Source organism: Strongylocentrotus purpuratus, unplaced genomic scaffold (genome assembly GCF_000002235.5).
Source record: "Strongylocentrotus purpuratus isolate Spur 01 unplaced genomic scaffold, Spur_5.0 spur5_scaffold_9, whole genome shotgun sequence".
NCBI classification, from domain to species: domain Eukaryota; kingdom Metazoa; phylum Echinodermata; class Echinoidea; order Camarodonta; family Strongylocentrotidae; genus Strongylocentrotus; species Strongylocentrotus purpuratus.
Window position 1 is genome coordinate 3,623,480 of NW_022145615.1, and position 14,998 is coordinate 3,638,477.

The 14,998-nt window shown below is 39.0% G+C and overlaps 1 protein-coding gene across 2 annotated transcripts in view; it reads left to right on the forward strand.

The window, feature by feature from the left end:
- The window catches only part of LOC100893812 (leucine-rich repeat-containing protein 15), a 59,025-nt gene that overhangs the window by 15,141 nt on the left and 28,886 nt on the right, over positions 1–14,998 (forward strand). Inside the window, exon 2 of one of the 2 annotated variants that reach the window (XM_011676979.2) lies at positions 27–119. The gene's annotated coding sequence lies outside the window, so the exon portion shown is untranslated. Of the gene's footprint in view, positions 1–26; positions 120–12,920; positions 13,348–14,998 lie in introns of those variants that run through there. The other variant, XM_003725963.3, reaches the window with a different exon arrangement.

Sequence of the window (14,998 nt, forward strand, 5' to 3'; positions counted from 1 at the left end):
CATTTCTACCTTTGTTTTTTATACAGATTCATCATTCTTCTCAACCAATTGGAATTAATATTGTGCACCCTATTACGAAAACGTGGGACAAAGGAGGGATTGAACTAATTCGTGTACCTGTAAGTATTAACAAGTTCTTTGTATGAAATCAATCTCACTTACCCATTATCTACATCAAAGTGATTATTACGTAATCGAAATGGATATTAGCTGGTCTAAACGAATATGATCTATCATCGCATTAAGCTATTACTTCGCTAAGTAGTACGTGTACTAATCTAACCCTTACAGATGAAGAGAGAGAGAGAGAGAGAAAGAGAGAGAGAGAAAGAGAGAGAGAGGGGGGAGAGAGAGAGAAAGAAAGAGAGAGGTAGAGAGTTCATTGGGTTAACTAAAGTACTTTTAGAAAAAGGAGAATATTTTTACGTATATTTTGCTTACATATTCGCTGCTTTTTTTTCTTGTACTACGCAATGTGATTTATGTTTTAAAATTAACTGCTCCTGAATTAAAGGGACTATGTCCCATTTGCAGGCCCAAAAAAATGAAAAAGTTAAATTCCAACTGCATTTGAAAGATAATACTAATTTAGAACTTCCCTAAAAAAGGTGGGGCTTGAAAATGTCTTCAAGTGGGAAAATACCGACTATTAATTGTCAAATAGACTTTAGGGCTATAGAGCCTAAAAGTAATAGTCTTGATTTTCAGACAATTGTACCGAATGGTCATACGTTTTATGCTGCCCAAAGATTCAATCAGTTTAATCTTGGCCATCACAAGAAGTGGGTTATTGATGTAGACAAATACTCAAGTACCCTTTACAACTCTTTTCATGTTTGTTATTACCAAAGAAGAAAAAAGCCAGTCGGTCACTCAATAGTGTCTGACAGTGAAGTCTAGCAAGTAAACGGTTTTCCTTGCATAATTTGAATATGAGGACACTGCTAACGTTTAAATTTCACAGATAGGACATACATGACATATTCATAATTCTTGCAAAGTTCTACAGCATTTGAGGTTGGCTGCAAAAGGGACATAGTACCTTTAATATTCATAGCCTAAATTCTGTTGTGACAGCGTACCTCAATAATCTGACTTGTTTCGGCAAAGAAAAACCATTGGTAAGGTAACAAAGATGAATTTGTCAAAATTGAGTATACATAAGAACATAAAGAGAGGTACCTTTAAGTTCATCTTTAATTGCAGGGTCAATTCACAACATGGCGTCTGTGTGATTTAACTGGTTTGCATGGAGTGATGGTTAAACATTTATAAGACCCGTTCATATATGATATGTTAAGCTGCTCTGAAGATTTGAATAGAGATATCTTCCCATTCCCCCATTACTCGTGTGTTGTAAGGTACAGCATAATGTAGCGTGTTATGTCCGGGACACAAGTTGCGTCATTTTGGTGACGTATACACGAAGGACTGCGTCGGGGACTTGCACCATCTTTGACGCGCCACACATGTGACAGCTAATGCAAAAATTGAATCCGAAATGAACAGTGCAATACCGCGTTAACTTATTAGCACGTGCATATATTCATTACCTTTCAACTTAGTTATTTAGAGTAGGTAGTAACGCATTAGAAATTTTAAAAAAAGTGTGTACGGCGTGCGTCATTTTGCTGCGGCGATGTGTCTATTGACGGTTTCTTACGTCATGCTACTCATGTGTGAACAAGGCTTTTGGGGCGGAGCGAGCCAACAGTGGTCCAAGCACCGGGGTTAAAACGAGTCAACATAGGTCACATGCCAGCTAAATTAGCTGATCGACATTCCTTGCACTGTCCTGAATGTCGAGGGTGGCGACGTCTTATACTTCTTGATAAAATCCCAATGAGAGTCCAGTTGTTCTTCTGGGCAGCGTCTCACGAAACCGTCATGGGTGCAAGTTCACCGACATCCCATTGAAATGCGTATATTAAGTTTAACACGCGTTTCAATGGGATTTCGGTGAACTTGTACTTATGACGGTTTAATGACACTCTGCCCTTTTTTCAAAATCTACATGGCGAAACCATGAATAGTACTCTCTTTGAAGGAAACGTAGATAGGGCTCTCTTTGAAAGAGATGCTCACCAATTTTGAAAGTTTCGAGGATAATTACATCTAGATTGATGGACTTGTACAAATGAACTCATTCGTTGAACGGAATCTGTGCGTTTGTCTTCTTTCGAGTGAAGACATTTGAAAAGCCCAACAGCACGTTTTTTTTTAGAAAAAGAACAACGAACTTTCCCATCAATGTCAAAATCACTCAGATGTTCTCTCTCTCTCTCGCCCTTATTTTACAATCCGGTAAATTATGGGCTCATTTATCGGAAACTGATTTATAACATTATCCAACAATGTAGTACAAATGATTGTGACAATCGCAAACAAGGGATGTTTGGATTATGGGTAGAGTAAATGAGGACCTTTTTCATACGTCACAGAAAAAGCTGACATTTATTCATATAAAAAGTAATGCATGAGCCAGACATATAAATTCTTGTAATTCATTTTATAAAATTCCTCCCCGTTAAAGAATATGCCGAAGTGGTCTATAAGATAATCGAAAACGTCTAATTGGAAATTCACTCATTTTCGAGAACTGATGAACTACATATCATACTCTTTGAGTATATATTCTATCAAACATTATGCTTGCAATATGTATCTCCGCCAATCCTGCCTAAAATTGCGAAATGATGTATTTCTACCGCCACTCGTCGGTCAAACTGTATTTGGGTTATTTCAGATTTTCAAAACATCATTTATATCTCCTATTTATTTGACCCTGTAGTTGCACTCTCAGAGATTTTTTGTACTGATATACAGTTTTTGATGCCATTTTATTTTTAATGGGACGACCTTCTCTAAATTGCATCGATTTGTTGCATTTGATTGCTCAAGTACAGAACATTTATTGTTTTGTTCGCTGTGATGGCTTCCAATATGAAAAACAATCCTTCATAACTTGCTTTCGATTAACCTTTCAGGACATTTTGGTTTAGTTTTACGTTTCTTGTTTTGGCAGCTTGATTGGATTAATTTGTCCCTAATCAATTACTTGGAAAACAAAATGAGATATGAAAACAATTTTACTTTTTTTGAAAATAGTATTTTAGATGTAGATGGGGAGGGAACATTATGCTAAATCTACGAATTATTTGCCAAATGAGCATCTTGTTTTCATGTGCAAGATATCATTCCAAACCATAATGTTGAAAATCTTAGATCATGTCGACATAACAGAATATTGTATATAATTTGGGCTAAATACCTCGGATAAATCATATTTGAAACGAAGCATGTATTTGTTGCTTTGTAATACTTTCACTGGTTTTACAAGCATGTAGGCCTACATGCATCACGACAAAGATTTCATGAGACATGCACAAAATGGTAACAATCGGTTCTTCGTCACTCGATACCGTGCTGCGCGGTATAATCAAACTTTGTATAAACAAAACTTTATAATTCACAAACTCATTTTAAATATTCCGGCAGAACCATTAAAATAATAACACATAAAATAAGTGAGAAAGAAAGAAAATTTGGGCCATTAAGAACGTTGATGTCTTTGAAGGGTTAAGGGCTTTAATGCTTATCTAGACCAGTGCGATTAAGTCTGTGATGATTCATGCTTTAGTACCCAATACTAATTAAACCCTCACCCTGCAGTTCATAAATCAAAATGTCTAGAGCAGGATTATTAGTTGAGACGAGCAAGTATAACGATCATGCTCCCATAATCAATGGCTTAGCGTTGTCTAGCCATTGAGTGGCACTCGTGTAAGGAGAGTGGGGGGGGGGGGGGGAGGCGCAGGGCTTTAATGTGAGTGAAATGGGAGGGAGTGGGTCAATCTATTTTGGCTAGAGTTTAGAAAGCTGTGTTTTTATCTTCTCACCATGTTACCTTCCTCTTTTGCTTATTTACTTATTTCTTCTGTGTTTTTTTTCCATTTGTTCTTCTATTTTTCAAATTTTGATGAGGGTAGGGGCACATGTGACTCATGCCTCATTTAGCTATGTCCAGAGTCATCAGCGTAATAATCACAGGACTATGTGGTTTATCGGATCGCCTGTATCCTTTATAGACCATAACGCTTCGCTATTCAAAGTCTGTTCCTTGATGATATGTCTTTTCCCCTCTTACCAGTGTTAATTGTGCAGAGTTAATCCATTAAACTCACAAACTGGAAAGGCTCAATGGATATGCTCAACGGAAAATTGGATCGACGGAAACACCATAAGGTTTGATCTATGTTTCTTTATAAAGGGTAACGGCAATATCTTACGCAACCAACATGTACCAATTGTGTTTTTTTACCCCAATTTTACTTCTCCCCGGATTATTCGGCAACATATTAATAATTTTTAGGAATTGTTGGACATTAGAGTATAAAAGTGTTTAACATGGTCATAGTTTGACATTCCTAGATTTTGATATTAAATCGTCGACTTTGGATACACATGTTTTCGACTTTCCACTGATAAAATCACAAATTATAGATTAACCTTCTCCGGAGTGTTTAATTTTTTGTTCATAAAATAAAAAAATGGTTAATAATACTGCACGGCTTAGAGTGACGCGAGAAAGCACCTGCTACTTACCCAGTCAATATTGCAACCTAAGATGATTATGCGAACGCTTCGGGTGTCAGTGGCGCTACTTCATCTAGAGATAATATCACATAGATTTGTAAGAGGAGCTTTAATTACACTTACTCAATCGAGAGAAGTTAAAACGGCAAACGTGTGGGCTGACTGTTTAGTATTACTAATACTTGGCAAAACCCCTGAAGCAAGGCAGACAATTATTGGCTATTCAATATGGCGTTAGTCTGATCATGAGCAGGCGTATGGAATAGGGTGATTAGGTCACCCAGAGGCGTGTTAGAAATACTATGTGAAGCTAAAGACATTCTATCCATGTTTCAGGCTCTCGGAGGTATAATTTCCGTTTACTGCCCTCGGATTTAAAGTTGGTCACAAGATCGTTAAAATTGACATGTTTACGACACATTTGCCTGATTATAAAAAGTTAATCATAGTTGTGGGGACGAAACGAGTTATTCATGATAGCTTTAAATAGCTCTTGGATTTTTTTTGGACGATGTAGGTTGTAGTCCAAACGTTGTTTTTCAAAGTAACAGGTGTGGCTAATAACTCCTAATTAATTGTACAGTGCTTCAACCATGTCTCTTCGTACAAGCGACGATTTTTCAGCACGTAATGCCATAAAATACTCCCAAAACTCATCCAGGTTCGCCAGTAAAGTAAATGGACACACTTTTATTATTTTTAAGGTCTGCTTTTTCGGACTTCTCGTAAAAGTAGCCGTCAAGAAGAGAGACAAATAAAGGAATATATGACACCGGTAAGTGAGTCTACATCTACGGTAGATCGTTGGGTGATCCTAAGCTGAGGGGATTATTGTCTTTGGAAAGAGAGACGTCAGGTGGATTTGGTCCTAAACCCTCACGAAGGTTTTGCCACTTATCGCACTGGCCTTTCGTATCTGGGTAGAGTGGATGATTGGCCAAGTCGATTGATATCTTTAAGCGCTCAGTGATATGGCAAATTTAGGATGGAAGGCGGAAGGGGCCACCCTGCCTCTCTATTGAAACAGAAAAAGCTTACATTATTGTACACAACTTCCAAAAATGTACCCCATGTTTTTATTTGTTTTGTTTTGAAGTTTTATTTGTTTGATTGTTTTTCGCATGACAATAGTAAGACATTCCGGAATTGTATGCCCCCGCTTTACAGAAAATAAATATCTGGATCCGCCCCTTTTACAGGGGATTTCAATCCAGGGGTTTTCGCTGCACCCATCTTGATGCTGACACGATGGAGTGGACCATCTTCCTCGGAGATTAGGTAAATACATCATGTTTGACGCTGGAGAGCAGGATCGTAGTGTCCCATTCCCAGATTTTGTGACGATCTGTTACTGACCTTTCAAGTTCGTTAGTAACTTAAATGAATTGGATTTCAGCGCGGATGTGGTGTTGGTTCTCCAAAAGTCGATCCCACCTGATGGTTTGGAGTTTGACCAATTTTTTTAGCCGTAAATGGTACATTTTGCGAAATAGTGTGTTTATTTGTTATCATGTAACACAATTTTAACCAATCAATGAACAAGAATATATGAATGACGTATATAATTTTCGCTATACTGCTTAATGGAAAGTATAGGGATCTCTTCTTCTTCATACAGGTGTATGTGGTATATAATACAAGATATTCAGTTATTTACTAGCCTTAAAAATTAAACACAGGATTTATAACATTATTTTAGGAAAAGTGAAAATAAAGCAGAAATCCATCTATCTTGTAACTTAGCCATGTGCCTCTGGCTTTCCTGCATGAGACGAGGATCCTCGTCGTCCTGGTGTGATGCGGTTCATTGGATTTAGAGCAAATAATTCTCTCCATCGCCTGGAAGCAATATTCCTATCCTCGCTGAGCCGTCTAGTTATGGCTGAAAATGAGATTAGGACCTGGGAATTTCTTTCTTTTTATTACCAATTATCAACCGAGCAATAAATTACCAACTCATTTGTCACAAAACCATTCCTAGAAATGATAGACCCTTGGCCTTTAATCAAATTGACATGAAGACTATTGGTGCAGGTTAATCGCCTCTATGGTATTATGTACCACTCAATGTGTAAGCCTATCCTGTACCTGGCAATTTATGAGGTATATTCTACCTAAAGATATAGCTACTCACAATACATCCTTCGTGCTTAAATTTCTTTGCATAAATTCAATGTAACAGGTTGTGATATTATATTCACAAGAGAAAAAGAGAGCTTCATGGAGGTAAGGCTATGGAGCCGAAAATTGTGTCCAGCCTTTATCACTAGGTATCCATGACAACATTCACTTGAGTGTGCAACCAACTAGAATTATTTTTTTTGAAGCAATGACAAATAAGAAATATGTTGCTAAATATATTACTCATTGCGGATGTAGTATCGAAAATAATATCGCTAGTGATATTCGTTTACCTCCATGTATCTTTTTCTCTTGTGAATATAATATCACAACCTGTTACATTGAATTTATGCAAAGAAATATGTTGTTCGCGACATGCTCCGGATACCATAGCTCCGCGATACATTTCCAACAAAAGCCGAGTTCCTTACTTATACATGGTCTCACCACTATTCCCAACCCTTACCATAAACATTAAAGGTAAAACCCAATTGCAACCCAAGCCAACATCTGGGGTCTCTCTGACTAAGTAAGCCCAGGGCAGTAGTTGTTGCCGAAGCAAATATCGGATCAGAGAGAGAGAGAGAGAGAGAGAGAGAGAAAGAGAGCAACAACAGTTCGGGAGCTCGGGAAAGGTCGGAAAACATCACGGCAAAGTGTAAGTAGTGGTACAGTTGTAGATATTGCTTTATCCTAACAAAATTGTAATTAGTAAGAGAGTAAGTTACAGAGAGACGGGCATTAGTATACAGAAATGGAGTAGAGAGATATGATGGAAACAGAGAGAGAGAGAGAGAGAGGGGAGGAAAAAATCCTACAGCTCGGGAGCTTCGGGATGGCTCGGGAAAGATCGGCATCCCACACGACAAGGTGTAATACGGGCTCTACTGACACTTTAGGAAAGCTGTTCACACAGCTGGGGTCAACACCTGCCCATCTTGAGTGCTTTTATTTACACCACACACTTCTCATTAGATACTCTCCTGATCAGATGTCGGTATTTATCTTGCAAAATATATTGATATATATTGGTTGAACCATGTGAGAGAGAGAGGGGGAGGATTGGAGAGTCCTGAAAAGGACTGTCGGTAATCTTTTATCTTGAGTGTGTGTGTGTGTAGTCCTGAAAGAAATTGCAACATTTTGCTTGTATTTCGTCCGAAATTACTACATCATCAACATGATCAAGATAAGATTTCTATTCCAAGATAACATTATTCATAAGGAATCTTGTTCAACTGTGTAGTATAATGTCCTACTTTCCTCTTTGAAATATTACCGCCGCGGATTATGATACAATATTCATCGCTTTTCCTGCTTGGCTGGGTGCCTATTTTTATTTTATTCAGTAAAAAAAAAAAAAGAGCGTCATTTCAGGCTTTTGCAAACGAAGACGCATTTCCTGGATTTAAGAAAAAATCTTTCTCTTAGATTTAGACACAGATGTTCAGAAATAGGAAATAAATCCCAATTCAATGATATCACAACCGTCTCATCTTCAAAGCGGCAGTTTTTGTAGTGATACCGCTTAGCGTAAAAGAAACTACTCTTCAAGATATTGCACTAGATCCGAAAGACTTTACTTTAATCTTGTGTGTTCATTATATTCATATCCTTGGCGCCATCGGATAAAAAAAATGAAAGTGGAAGCAATTTGGAGACCTGAAATTTCGCATCATATCATTGATTATGGAAGAAGGTTTGAAATGAATCACTGTATTCCCTCTCAATGAGCGAGTGTATGCTTTCAGACAAGACCTAAATTCAGTTGCTGTAATCGAATTTATCCTATCCAACCAAACGCAAAATCTTCTCTACCTTGGGGCTCAATATACGAGGGACCTGCCTGGCTGATAAACATCACCATTGATGCTGGATTGAAGGATTTATCTCTCTCGAATGAAAAGACAGTGCCGCAGATTTGAGCCGATTTCATACATTATCCTGTTCTACTTTCATTACCGGTGCGGGTTTTTTCGTCTTCATCGCCAAACTATCGACAGAGGAGAAACCTTTTAAGGAGCATTATTGGACAACTAGTAGCAAAGACTTGGATTTCGTAAAGCGCCCTATGGCGATGAGTAGGTTGGTGGTTTGTAGAAATCGGGAAAAAAGGGTAGACTATATAAAGGCTATTAAAAACGAGTGGTATATAAAGAAGTTAAAACAGAGGAACAGAGAAAGAGTCACCAGTAGGGGGGGGGGGGGGAGAGAGAGAGAGAGAGAGAGAGAGAGAGAGAGCTTGATTCAGAGAATGAGTAGGAAATGAAGAAAAGAGAAGGAAACATTGGGGAGTGGGATAGAGAGAGAGAGAGAGAGAGAGAGAGAGAGAGAGAGAGAGAGAGTAAGTGGAGAGAGAAAGAAAGAAAAAGAGAGAGGGAGAGAGAGAGGGAGAGAATGAGAGAGATATGGGGAGAGGGAGAAAAGAGTAGGGGAAGGGTATAGAGAGTTTGCAGGGGATGTTGGACAAATCAACCAGCAAGTTTGTCCGCGTAGACAAACCTTCAAACTACAGATCCTCCGTTACTGGTCTTTTATAAAGTATAATGTTTCCTAAAAAAAGAAGTAGCAGTTAAAAATAAAAGTCCCAAACTGAAGTACATGATTGTCACTTCCCTACAACTGCAAAGGGATAAAAATATATTTATATTATTGTATGCAAGTATACCGACAATTTTAACATTAATTTTCCAACCAAAATTAGTGAGGGGGGGGGGGGGGTGAGACCCGAGGGTTGATGCCCCCTCCCGTCTGGCTGTGCCGACGCCCCTGTCCGGGATGATGCATTATGACCACATCACTCGCTCGCAGGTGTCGATGTCACCCCCTATGGAGATTGACAACGAGTTTACAATGGTTATCGAGTGTCTCTACAAGGCAGTGTTAATGTTTAATGATGGACGCTATAACGGGGCATGTTTTTATCATCTTCAAACACCTGTCCAACTAAAGCCTGCGTTCTTTCCCCTGAATGCCCATCCGGTGTTGTCAGTTTATGAATTGACCACTTTCTCGCTCAACAACGGAAACTCCTCTCCTGTACCCACAATCCACTCAATCAGATAGCGGAAGTGTAAGGACACTTTCATCCAAACATAATTTCGTTTCCATGGTAACAATGGAGTAAATCGATCAGTTTCTACTCTTGTTGTCAAAAGAAGAGGTCCCTAAATGCAGCTGCTTGTGGATACCCTATTTCACGGCGAAAATATGGAAATATAAAAATACCAGTTCAAAATCGGTCGGCATCGTTCTGTATAAAGCTCTTTGCAAAAGAAAAGAGTAACAAATTTAAGGGGTTATTTGTAATTTAATTTTCCAAGGATCAGCAGATGATTATGCGCGTGTTAACAACTTTGACATAACAATAGCGTATGTTAAACCATACAGTCATGCAAACTAGAAATTTAAGGCCAAATAAAAAAAAACACGAGTTTCTCTTTCCCGCACGACTCCTTTTTGGCCGCTGCCTCCTTTATTTTTACTATTTACTTTTCAGAAAAGGGGGGGGGGGGAGGCTGCGATGTAAATTTTGTATAAATAGCTTCGGTAGCTAATTCAAGCTGAACACATATACATTTGCACTGTTTCTGAATGTTGTCATATTTTGCATCAGTATACTCAAATAGCACAATGTCTGTGAATAAAATATATACGTGTACCTGGCCAGCTATATTTGGCTTGGCGGCCATCTTGGAAACAATTAGCAAAAAATAGATAAATGGTAATGCCCTTCCTCCTCCATTTTTTTTAAATTCCGGAAGAGAAACTTGGTATTTTTGTTATTTGCCTGTATGGAAAACATATATACATGTAATAGGTGAAACATGTTTATGTGCATGTAAATTATAATATATTCCGATTAAGGGCTTATTTGATATGTCAAGCTTTTGCTATATCTATTATTTCATTGTTCCACCGTCCCATTACCACAGGTTTCCGATTTGCATTTTCTAACTGTTTCTACTAATTTTAAGGAAACACAGGGGGGGGGGGGCTCGATGAAACAAATTCATGAAAGGAGCATATGATTTGCCTGAATTCTTTGGCCTTTTGAAACATGTCTCGAGGGCTTCACCCTATCGGCATCCTTCAGAATAGCTTTTATAACTTTCTTCATCTGTCACCGTCCGCACCGGTCCCACATCTGTTCCAATGCGACCTTACGACATGCAAGATGGATGGAGCGGCGTCTTTCTGTCATCTGACTTCCTTACCGCTCCTCTCCCGTCGGACCCTTCTCATTCGTCTTCCCATGTTTTGCATCGGTGACAGCAACTCCCTTCGTGCCCTGTTGCACTGGACATACGGGTTCATATGATTCATCACTCGAATCAATATTCCTTGGTAGAAATCGTATGCCCTATATAGGCGCGCGGTCATATTTTCGTCACGGGGCTGTCGTCTCATGTCCGAATGTCAGTCTTCTATGTGGTGTTTTTTTTGCGGGGGAGTGAATCACACACAAAAGGAACAAAAAACAAAGAAACACTTTAATAAGTTGGAAAAAGAAATCTAATTTCGTCACCGAGAAACACTAGGTAAGATAATGGAGCACCTCTTGTAATACCCGAGGATAAGATATAAGATGCCATTTGTCTGAATTTCGCTACTAAAAAGTAATCCTGAGGCTGCTTTTCATATCTTGTGTTAAATCCAAATCCGCCAGTCGAACATCATTATACATTTATTTGATTTTGTTGGCATTGCATTGGTTACCCTCTCTTATAAATTCCTTGTATTCCCACCCCCATCTCTCGGTTTCCCTGACTCCTTCCTCTTCCTGATTCCTCTTGTCTCCGTATCCCATCATCATCCTACTCACCACACTTGGGCACTAATACGTCTAACACTGCTAACCTGGTTATCACATTGATATACGAGAGCATCACCACCCTCTTATGAATTTGATGTCGCCTTGCTTTATTCGCAACAGAAATCCTACAGCGTATCTTAAAGAGACGTAGTTCCGTTAAAGATGAACAAAATCAATAGTTTAACCTTTTTATTATTTTATTCAGTTTAGAGTGATATCATAATAGAGACGTCCTCTGAAAAACACTGCTCTTCAAATACCCCAATATTCGAAAGCTAACGGGAAATGGACTAAAGTTTGGACCAAACTCTCATGTCACATGAATACTTATGTGTTGTCCCATTTATGTATTCATGTGTATATGCGTGTAATGTTCAGCAAGATTGAGTGGAAACAATTTTATTTCGAACTTTCCAAAACTTCACAATATATATATATCTATCAACGTGCTCATACTTGTTCAACTTTTTTCAATTGCTTTCAGACAATTTTCTTTCATAATGAAATCCGCATGAGCAGTACGCAGTTTTGTCTTTAAGGGGCCAGCATGAACCGCCGACGCCACTGCCGCAATGGAAACAGGATTCGAGGAAGATTATATCTTGAAAGATATCTTCGTCGCTAAAGGGCTTTTGCTTTGCTTATTCTCGGTTCGTTTAGCCCGAGGCGAACATGTTCACGTTACTTTTTATCAATCGCCTTGGTTCGCAGGCTACGAATAACAAAGTGAACTTGATAATGTTGGCGAAGGGGCAATCGGCGCTGAGCTAAAGCGAAATAGAATTAATTCATGAAAGAGTGAGATACATCGCAGCAGCGTTACAAAATATAGGGCACTCTTTTCAATAGCAAAGTCATATGAGAGGAAAATATAAGTCATGAGAACAAGAGATAGAGAGTAGAGGAGAGAGAGAAGATGGAGTAAAGAGAGTGAATGGGAAGAAGAACCAGTAGATGACGATAAATAAGGGGGAGGAAAAGCGAGAAAGGATTAGAAAGAGGTGATAGAAAAAAAACGGTAAGGATGCTTTATGTGAGGAGGATGGGTTTACACGGATCTTCTTTTTCTTCAATACAAAGCCTCATATTTCACAAGAACTGGACCCATCATCCAAAGTAAATACGAGGGCAAATGTTACGGTTCAGACAAATTCATCGTGGACTCTCATTCTACACCATTCATGATTGTGCTTGCCCATTAACCGGCGTTATCAACCACCAGGATAAGTTTTATTAAAGACCGGCATGCCTTATAATGATGTGCATCTTCCGCGAATCGCCCCATATAAAAAAGTTATTATCTTATATTTCCCTCAGCCGAAAACATAATGTGCAGTTTTCTGTACTAGTATTAAGTTAAAATAAGCACGCATTCAAATGGGAGGTCTTCGACCTTGTACTGATGACGGTCTCATGAAACGATGCTCAGATGTAAAAGTCCAAGGATCACCAGACAATTAGCTATTAAAACTAGCTTCAGAAAGTGACACCTGAGTGATCTCAGTATGAAGAGACGATACACAAAATGCCTCAACGCGATGTAGATTTACTCAACTGAGAAAAGTAACTTTTGTATACCTGGTTTAGCAGATCAGTCTTCGAGAATGTGTGCTCGCCGTGCCACAGGCCTGTATCAGTATATGCATAAGGATGGTTCTTATGGATATTAGTTTATGCCCGTCCTTCGTTTCTCTGACTTACTTCATGGTGATATAATCACTATATACTAAAGGGATGTGCAGAATTCTTCGTCTATTCCCCTCCTGTAAGCCTCCAGAAAGCTGGCTGGTACGGATCGATCGGATTTAGGAGACGTGAGTATACACCGATGTTTTCTATAGAGATTCGCGATTCCGATGCAGGACACGTCGTATTTAGGGGCTTATTTTGAAGCCCGTTTCGAAAAAACGCCATCGAGCAATTTGAGAATAGGGGCTCCTGTTCAAGTGTTGCTCGTAGAACATAAGTTAGAGCAGACTGACAAAAATAGTATGAGTGCCGGAATGTTCTGAATGTTATTTGGGGATATTCTCAAATCTCAAGTGTTTTTCATTCGTTTGAGGGAAATTCTAATTTAGTCTTGTCTTTCAAATGCCGTTGGAATTTAACCTTTTCATTTTTTTGGCCTGCAAATGGACATAGTACTTTTAAAGGTACTATGTCCCATTTGCAGACCAAAAAAATGAAAAGGTTAAATTCCAACGGCATTTGAAAGAAAATACTAATTTAGAACTTCCCTAAAATAGCGGGGCTTGAATATGTCTTTAAGTGGGAAAATAACATCTATTAGTTGTCGAATCGACTTAAGAGCTATAGAGCTAGTAAGTAATAGTCCTTTCAGACCATTGTACCGAATGGTTGTACGTTTTGTGCTGCGCAAAGATTCGATCAGTTTAATTTTTGGCCATTACAAGAAGTGGGTTATTGATGTAGACAAATGCTCATGTACCCTTTACAGCTCATTTTATGTATGTTATTACCAAAGAAGAAAAAAGCCAGTATGTCACTGAATAGTGTCTGACAGTGAAGTCTAGCAAGTAAACAGGTTTCCTTGCATGGCAGTCATGTTGGGTCTTGTGACAGGGTTGGTGTAGGGTGCTGTGTAGAGTGCTACCATGTTGTTTTGGAGTTTGTACTGCATCGCCAATCTGTCATTTTCTCTGCGCTCTCCGAGTGTTGCATGCAGATATATTTTTGGTGTTATCTTTGTGTTCATTTGGCAATTCCATTTGACGAAATGGTAAATCGTCCTTCCTTCCGAATATACGTGTGGTACGCCCGCCGCTCCCCCCCCCCCCCCCCCCCCCCCCCACTCAGGGGTCGGAATGACCGCATGCGTGTTGCCAAAATGTCCGGTAAAGGGGTACTTTTCGTGCGACAAAGTCCGGCCCGAGAATTGTAAAAAAAGGGGTGTATTTGACTTTTCACCCGGAGATTTCTTTAAAAAGGGAGTGTTTTTTTTTCTTCTCATCTCTTTGGACTTCTAAGAAATTATTCCGAATTTAGGGGGTACATTGAGCATTTTTCCTGATTTAGGGGGGTCTCCAAAGCAGGAAAAGCCCGCAAAAAGCCCGCGAAAGGGGGTTCGAAAATGTTGGCAGTCTGCGTACCCTAAGTAACACTGAGTGGGGGGGGGGGGGGGCGGGGTGGTACGTAGCCTACCTGTACATTTATTCAGCCTTGCTTTCATCAATAATTTTGTATGATCGCCGTTATTGTATAGACCATTTTAATTTTAATAATGTAATCAAATTTAATGCATACTTCTAAAGTGCCTCGTTGCAAGTTATGTCATTCACCTATTGTGAAAAATCGAAATTCAATAGTCAGGATGCAAATTGCATATCCTTTTTTATTGCTTATTGTTAATAGGTATATAAGGAAAAGCCAGTATTTATCCTACCTCAAAATAAATGTATACAATTTGCATTCCGAATAATGAAATACAATTACCTATAACAGGTG